Source organism: Rosa rugosa, chromosome 2, assembly GCF_958449725.1.
Source record: "Rosa rugosa chromosome 2, drRosRugo1.1, whole genome shotgun sequence".
Lineage (NCBI taxonomy): Eukaryota > Viridiplantae > Streptophyta > Magnoliopsida > Rosales > Rosaceae > Rosa > Rosa rugosa.
Window position 1 is genome coordinate 36,361,150 of NC_084821.1, and position 8,764 is coordinate 36,369,913.

At 46.2% G+C, this 8,764-nt stretch overlaps 1 long non-coding RNA gene across 2 annotated transcripts; it reads right to left on the bottom strand.

Annotated features, from left to right (window-relative positions):
- Positions 1 to 5,387: 5,387 nt before the first annotated feature.
- On the bottom strand, positions 5,388 to 8,117 carry LOC133732577 (uncharacterized). Of its 2 annotated transcripts, XR_009857190.1 has the most exons (5): positions 7,414 to 8,117; positions 7,260 to 7,334; positions 7,118 to 7,184; positions 6,349 to 6,431; positions 5,388 to 5,663 (listed from the first exon to the last, which is right to left on the bottom strand). It is a non-coding gene; the product is annotated as an uncharacterized LOC133732577 (long non-coding RNA). The 2 variants fall into 2 exon arrangements; XR_009857189.1 differs by having other exon boundaries at positions 7,260 to 8,117.
- Between the last annotated feature and the right edge of the window lie 647 nt (positions 8,118 to 8,764).

Genomic DNA, 8,764 nt, shown 5'->3' on the forward strand with positions numbered 1-8,764 from the left:
CCACCACGTGGTGCATACTAAGCTCAGGCTACGGTAACATGGTCACCATATTTCAATTTACCATTACACTGTAAATTATGCATATATCCCTACTTTAGGATATGCTTGATGGTTCTTAAACAAATCCGCTATTTGTGTCACCTACATGACAAAGGTGCTAATCATTTACCTTATCTTATGTTAACGAGGCACAAGCACCGTTTCAATCAACGAGATCATTAGCCTTCTACTAAGGAATGTCACCGGAGCAATGAACCGTCATGCTCGGCCAACTCCGCTAGCCTCCAAATCGGCATAAGATAAGTAACTATGACTTATCTCTTACGCTCCTTCAATTTGAGCTACCGCCATGCCAATACCATGCTTTTACTACTTCTAAACATGCTTATAAAATATCACACTTGATATATCTCAAACGATCTCTAGGCATGTTTACAATAATGCAAAAATGTTATTAGCAACTTTACTACAAGTACATGTTATACACATATGCCATGCTTCTATTTTAATTGCAACTCAATTAGATAAACATGGGACGCTCATACAAAATATTATTACTTGCTCTGTGTTTATCATTTTTCATTCAACCGCCAAGCGGTAAGGCAACGCCTCATAATGACAATGACCGCTACGCGGCATTGCAGTCAAGTTTCTCCTCTGAGAAATAGCAAAGGGACTAGTTAACACAGCCCACGGCAGCCATTGATCCGGCAGTTAACCCCGACACTTGGGTACCAAAGATTGGGCTCGCTACCCAACACCCTCTGCTCCGCGCAGCTCCCCTCATCAAACAATTTTCTGACCATCCGGAGGTCTATAGCCAGGAGTGGGGGACCCCTCGCAGGGCCTAGCAGGGGCCCACCCGAAAGGGCAAAAGCGTTCGCTCCAACCAATTCTAGATGGACGACGCACTCGCACTAATTATGCTTGATACACGGCACAAAGCTACGCTTTGGTATCAACCCGCCAGAACACCCTCCTTGACTGGGGACTTCGGGGACTTGTACATACAGCCCGGCATAATTAGCAACGGTCACGCTCATGCCTCAGGGCATCACCTCGAGCTACCCGTTAATGCCTCATGGCAACACCGAGCTCCGCGCTCATGCCTCAGCGGCACCGCCGAGCTCTTCGCGCTCGTGCCTCAGCGGCACCGTCGAGCTCTTCGGGCTCGTGCCTCAACGGCACCCCCGAGCTTCCCGCTCACGAGCTCTTCGCGCTCGTGCCTCAGCGGCACCCCCGAGCTTCCCGCTCACGAGCTTACCGCTCATGCCTCAGCGGCACCCCCGAGCTTCCCGCTCACGAGCTAACAGCTCATGCCTTCGCGGCACCCCGAGCTTCCCGCTCACGAGCTTACCGCTCATGCCTCAGCGGCACCCCCGAGCTTCCCGCTCACGAGCTTACCGCTCATGCCTTCGCGGCAACCCACGAGCTTCCGCTCATGCCTTCCCGGCAACCCACGAGCTTCCCGCTCATGCCTCCCCAGCAACACTTGAGCTTCCTCTCATGCCTTCCCGACACCCTTGAGCTTCCCGCTCATGCCTTCCTGGCAACCCACGAGCTTCCCGCTCATGCCTCCCCGGCAACCCACGAGCTTTCCGCTCATGCCTCCCCGGCAACCCTTGAGCTTCCGCTCATGCCTTCCCGGCAACCCTTGAGCTTCCCGCTCATGCCTTCCCGGCACCCTTGAGCTTCCAGCTCATGCCTTCCCGGCAACCCACGAGCTTCCCGCTCATGCCTCCCCGGCAACCCACGAGCTTCCCGCTCATGCCTCCCCGGTAACCCACGAGCTTCCGCTCATGCCTTCCCGGCAACCCACGAGCTTCCCGCTCATGCCTCCCCGGCAACCCTTGAGCTTCCGCTCATGCCTTCCCGGCACCCCGAGCTTTCGCTCATGCCTTCCCGGCAACCCTGGAGGTTCCGCACACGAGCTTTCCGCTCATGCCTCCCCGGCAACCCTTGAGCTTCCGCTCATGCCTTCCTGGCAACCCTGGAGCTCCCGCTCACGAGCTTTCCGCTCATGCCTTCCCGGCAACCCTGGAGCTCCCGCTCATGCCTTCCCGCAATCCTCGAGCTTCCCGCTCACGCCTTCCCGGCATTCCCAAGCTTCACATTCATGTCTACTCGACACACCACTCGTTAATGGAACATGGAATTTTTCTACCATTTGTCGCTTGCGACAAATTGAATCCTTTTCGCGTTCCATTAATACGAGCGACAACCAAACAAACGCTTACCTTCGCAGCGCTCATACAACTTACATTTATCATATGCAATCCATATGCTCACACGACCATACGAGCTCTCGAGTTTGTGCGTCATAATCGATCGTACTCGGCGCCATTCGCGTGTATACATCAACATGTATCACGCACCCCATACTTTTATATATGCCAACGCATATCCATACAACTCACATTTGTTGCCCAATGCAACGAGCATTCTACGTATGCCTGTTTTTTGTCTTTGTTGTGCAGGTTAATGAGTCCCTTCTTGCTTACGGAGTTCGGGGACTTGTAGGGGCTCCGTACCGCCCGGTTACTTATGCTTGGTGACATCATGTGTATAACTCCCCAACCAAGAAGCTCCTCTTACTTGGGGACTTCGGGGACTTGTACATACCTCCAACAATATGGAGTATTTGCTACATCACCAAGCATAAGTAACACCCTCTTTGGGACATCCACAAGCCATGGTGAGGCCCAACCGAGACTTGCATCTTGTAGCCCTATGTTCAAGCTACGCTACGGTATCCGGAAGTCGCAAATCCGTCGCTGGGAAGCCACCTTTCCGGCCTTGCAAACATGCCCTCACAACTAGGCATTTCTATACTAGAATAGTTGTTACTTGTCCCACATTGAAAACAATGTAAAGGAGAAGCATTCATTCACCTATAAAAGGAATGTCTCCTCCCACAACTCCATTCACTCCATTACAACACACTTTGTAATCATGTTAGGCCGCAAGGCTCGACGCACACTAGTATAAGCTTTCAAGTGGACGTAATCTCCTGCTAAGGCGGGAGGTGAACCACTATACTTCGCTTGTGTCGCTCTCTCTCTCTTTACTTATCGTTAATTAGATCCCCACGGATCCAAGCATTAACATTCACAAACCGCTTCGTGAAGAGCAATGATCTCTACATGATTCAAATAAGTAGCGACTAGGGTCTGTTCTATAGACCTCTAAGATATCGCGGTATTACCCATGGTGAACACATAACCAGTTTGGGAATGACATTTATGTGGGTCAGAGAGGTACCCAGCATCAACAAAACCTTCTTAAACACTAATGTCGTTTTGGGATGGGGATAGATGATGTAAGCCAGTATTGGCGGCGTTCCTGCTGTGTGATGGGTCTGAATCCATCATCTCTTTGTAGGGATAGAACAAGCCCATATCATCAGTCCAATGGTGTCGCATTGGCGCAGAGCTATATCTAGCTAATAAGTTCACTGTAAATGAGATGCACAGTCTTGTGCATTAAGCTAAGTACAATAATGCTTCTATTGCACTCAAGTAGGGCATTTCTGCCTATAGCACATCTTAGTCATCATTCTTCTGATGAAGAGGATCCTTTTTAGGATCAAGACTACGGACAATCATGGGCGTGCTTGAAGGCTTGACATCGTCAAAACAGCTAAGCATCCATCAACACGGTGCTCAAGTTCCAAACTGAGACAAAATCGTGTTCTCCCAAGATCCTTCATCTCAAACTCGGATTTTAAGTGTTCAGCGGTTTCCCTTACCTCTTTAAGGGGTTCCAATGAAGATCGTGTCACCAACATGAACCGCGATAGAATTCTAAACTTGTCATAGAACAGCACGGGCATTTACATATCCCTTCCCAATCAAGTAATGACTTAGTGAGCGTCTCAACCTCATTGCAAACGCGCTCCTTGGTCTAGAGCCACTTGACTTGGGTAAATGAAGTCCACCAGGAACCTTCATGTATATTTTGTATCTAGATCCCCATAATGATACGTAGTGACCACATTCGTAAGCTGCATGTTCAGTTATTCGGAAACTACCAAACTGATAGGGTAGTGGAGTCCAATGACATCCATTACGGGAGAATATGTCTCCTCGTAGTCGATTCCAAAGCGTTTGTGAGAAGGCTTGCGCCATAAGGCGAGACTACCATCTCATTTTCTCATCACGCTTTCTAACGAACACCTACTAGACAACAAGTTTTTTGTTAGGAGGTGTTGGCACCACTGCCTCGAAAAACCTTCCTCTTTGTTAGAGAATCCAACTTAACCTGGATCGCATCTTTCCATTCAGGCTAACTTTCTCTACATTGTCATTCATCATTCATCAACAGAGCGTGGTTCGATATCATCAGACTCAAATAACTCATGTGCAATGAAATGCGCGAATACATCATCAATCATGATGGAGTTTTTATCCCACATCTCATGTACACTAGTGTAATTTTTAGGGAGCTCTATATTCTCAAGAGTAGGTTATGATATTGAGGCGTCTCCCAAAGATAACCTTAATCTGGAACATTCTCATGAGACGGATTTTGAGTGTCGATGATCAAATGATTGAATTGTACCAAAGTATCCTTTGAACCCACGAACCTCCCTCGCATCCTAGCTGGGACCATGGCCTGTAATGCTAGAGTGCCACTCTCTATGACGTTGGTACCATGCCTACCTCCGTGTAGGGTGGCGTTACGTCCTCTCGTAGGGAAGTCCATCCTTGCATGCATATTTGCAGTAGATATGTGTGATCTCATCACTTTAACGGGAATTAAGATGAGACATAGTGGGGACAGACCACGACAATTCCTATCGTTCCTGTTGAACATCTGTGTTCTTATCTCTCCCTAACGACGAGAAGACTGTCTCATCAAAGTGACAATCCGCAAATCTAGCGATTAAGAGATCGCCTAGCAAAGGTATTAAGTGGCGGGCCATTGGTGGAGTCTCAAATTCAACGTATTTTCCCATTCATCAGTGATGACCCATCATGATGCACTGTGGCGGCGCAATTAGCACATATATTGCGCCCTCAAATATGCGTAAGTACGAGATACTTGTACCCAGTCACCAGTTGTAACGCAGAGATAGATTGAGTGGCGGTGGATAGTAGATGAATTAGCAAAACTGCATGCGATATTGCATCACCCCAAGCGGATATAGGGAGATTGTTGTGCATAAACAATGTCTGGTGTGGTGACCCGAGAGGGGGGTCCCACAGCGCCACGACTCCGAGCCAATGAGGAACCGACATGTCACGAATGACATCTCGATAACTCATCAACCCGAAATCGCAAGGCCTTTTGGGTTCAGACTGTTGGTTTACAAAACACTTTCTTGGACAAATCATTCTAGCAACCTAACAACATATTTTCAAAAGCGGAATTTAAAGTGGGCTAAAGGATTTGGGCTTACAATAGGAGCCCAATTTGGAAAATAACAAATTACTAAGTAAATACAAGTATGAGAGACGCGCCCCAGGGTTACGGGTCTCCCAAAGTTTTGTAAATAAGCGAGAAGAAACAAATAAATAAATAACAAAAAAAGTAAATAAATAAGTTACTTCAAAATCCGACAATGGACCCAAAACCTTATTTTAGTAAAATCAAAGAATGCGCCAAGCCGGGCCATGTGCCTCCCCTGTACGCTTCCCGACCACATGCTCGAAACCTGCACACTATTGTAGGGGTGAGCTTTCATCCTCGCATGCCCAGTAGGGGCCGACCCAACCAGGCTAGGTTTGAAAAATAATAATATACTTGAAAATATTTACTACATAATATTGTGCACGTTTATCGAAAATACTTTTAAAATAGGCAACCACAAACATTTATCTCTTTTATAAAACATATGCAGTATGTTTCACACAATTTGGAGCTCCGAGATACTTACCTGCCGGCCAATCTAAAACAAATCGGTGACCGACCTAGTTCGTCATCCTTCGAGAACCGGCCAACTACTCTGTAGTCCTTGTGACTACAAGTAGCGAAAGTGTCCATTTCCTGGGCCTGAGTCTCCTATGACTGGTTCACTGTCTGTACTCACTCTTCCTCGACAAACATAGGAGCACGGCCCCCTCTGGAGGTTCACGGTTATCGACACCGTGGGATCCCTAGGAATCTACGCGTCTAGGTCTCATTCACTTTCAGGTCACAAGTACAAACATACAAGGGTACAGTATCTCAACATGCAAGTCTAGCCTCGGTTTTCGCAATTAGCAATTATCAGTTCTGAAAACATATGTATCACGAGGCATCGACTAATGAACAACCAAAAACGTTCTTACAGGCAACATACTATCCTAGTATAGCATTCCACATATACTGAAAAGCCTCTAACAAGGAAGGGACAGCTCACCCTACCTGGATATGGAGTGCTCGTCCATATTCGGGTTCGTTCCCGACTTTCAATCATTTGTCCAAATCCAAGTGCACATGCTCGAGTCCTTTATAATAAAATTAAACCAATAAGTAACTTGACTTCATAATAACTCAACTAACCGAACAACCAAAGCATTTATTTAATTTCCTTAAAGACCACCGGATTATCCTTTAACATAAAAATCTTCTATCCATTCCCAAATAATCCAAATGATATTGCATTTGAACCATTTGGGATATGGTGGTCATGCTTAGTACTTTGACCTGTATTTCTTTACCCTTTTTACTTTAAGAAAACAAATGACAATTTCCATTCCCGAACAATTCAATAAATAAATTTCTCTCAATTTTCGGGACATGGAGAATTTAACAAATCAATGGTCCATGATTGACTTTTTGGTCAACTTAGTAGACCTTCTATTTTCATTGATACACCGTAGTTTCCTTAATTCCCCTTTTTAATCATCAAAGTATTTACTAAATGGATTTCCCTTTTTGGTTACTTAACCAAATTATTCCTCAACCAAAAACCTACGCCAATTACCAAATTTAGCATCCAACTTTCTTTCCATTCTCATTTATCAATCCTTAAGTCATAACGCTAAAGCACCGATTACATTCTTGTACAACATTTCATTTGTCACAACACCCATCACTTTACTAACTTTGCACATTCTCAACAAACCCAAACTACAACAGAATACATCCAAGATAATTTCACCACGGGTAAAACCAAAATCCAGAACCTTACCATTCTCCTTTCCAAATTAGAAATCCATTGTAGCTGCATTCCACCATCGACAACCGTTTTGAAACACCTAACGAGCACAACAAAATCAGCAGTCCAATTCTTAACCAAATTCACATCCAAACATGGAGTTCGTAACCCTTACCTCAGTCCATTCTCAATGGAAACTGACCCTACACTTCTCTTCTCCAAAACCTTACAATCTCGCAGACCTCAATTCCTCCAAACCAAACAACAAGTTATTAGGGTTCACTCTACTCAAACTAGAAGCTCCAGCTAAAAAGAAATCGTTAAATTACCTAATCGAGAAGTCCCGAAGATCCGACAACCATGAGCGGCGGAGCTACGGTGGTCCACGCACCTGTGGCGGCGCGTGTAAGAGTTCTGGGTGGAACCAGAGATCGGAACCATGGGGTTCTGGCGAACAAGAACACGCTGACTCCACTTATGGTGGTGGTTTGGCTCAATCGTGGCTGGAAGTTGGAGATCGGAGGCGGGCAATGACAGGACTCTAAAGTGAGGTGTGTTCGGTGGTCTTCCGGCGTCAGACGATGCAAAGGCTTCGGGTTTTGGGCGAGTGGCTTGTTCTGAATCAATTTGTGGTGGCGATGAGTGGAGAAAGTGATCGGAGGTAGCCTTTCTGGCTAGGCATGGTGGCGGGAACTATGGTGGTTGGATGTGGTGGTTGGAAGCGGTGCATGCCGGTAATTCTTGTTGGGTTTAGGTCGGAATTGGGTCCTGGTTCGATTGGTGGAGGTGGTGTGTTGAGATGGTGGCCGGAGCTGGAGTCTCCGGTGGTGGCAGAGGGAAGAAGAAGAGAGAGAGAGGTCGGGGTTGATGCATGGCTTCAATTTCTCTTGGGTTTGGGTCAGATTCAGGTACTGCATTGATGGGTGGTGGCGGTTTTGCGAGATAGTGGCCAGAGTTGGAGTTTTCCGGTGATGGCAGAGAGGACGAGAGAGAGAGGTCGGGGGAGAGGATAACGCGCGGCTGAGAAGAGAAAGGGAAGAATTTGGGATTTTAGGGTTTTCTACTTGTAACTTTCTATTTATACTAATGCTCGTGAAATACCCATTTTGCCCTTGTGACGAATTACAAAACTCTTCTAGCTAATTGCTTTCGGTTTTGGGCTCGTGACTTTTCTTTAATTCATTTTTCGTCGGAACTTCCTAAATTAATTCTTGACTTCGTCCTAGGCCCAAAACAAAGGACTCTAGCCCAAACTTAAATCGTAAGGCCCAATAGGTGGTCTCGACACCCAATTAATCTCCAAAGTCACTTCCTTCACTTAAATCACCTTGCGGAAAATCTTATTGGCGAAAAATTACCTTCTAAAAATTAAACAAAATTTTCGGGGGCTCACATCTGGGATACCATTGTATTCGTTTCCGCAAGACTATTTAGGTGTGTACATGGGGATATGATGTTCAACATCAGTCCCAATGATATGCAATAATCATCGAAAGTCTTCGATGTAAGCTCTCTAGCATTGTCAAGTCGAATTGACTGAATGAGATGATCTGGGGAAAGAGCCCATCACCATGTAATATTTGCTAAGAGTGTAGTATAAGCAGCATTACAAGTGCACAATGGCACAATGATAGGACCCGCCCCGAATTTCACCCTGAAATCCGAGTCTTGTGGGGCCCA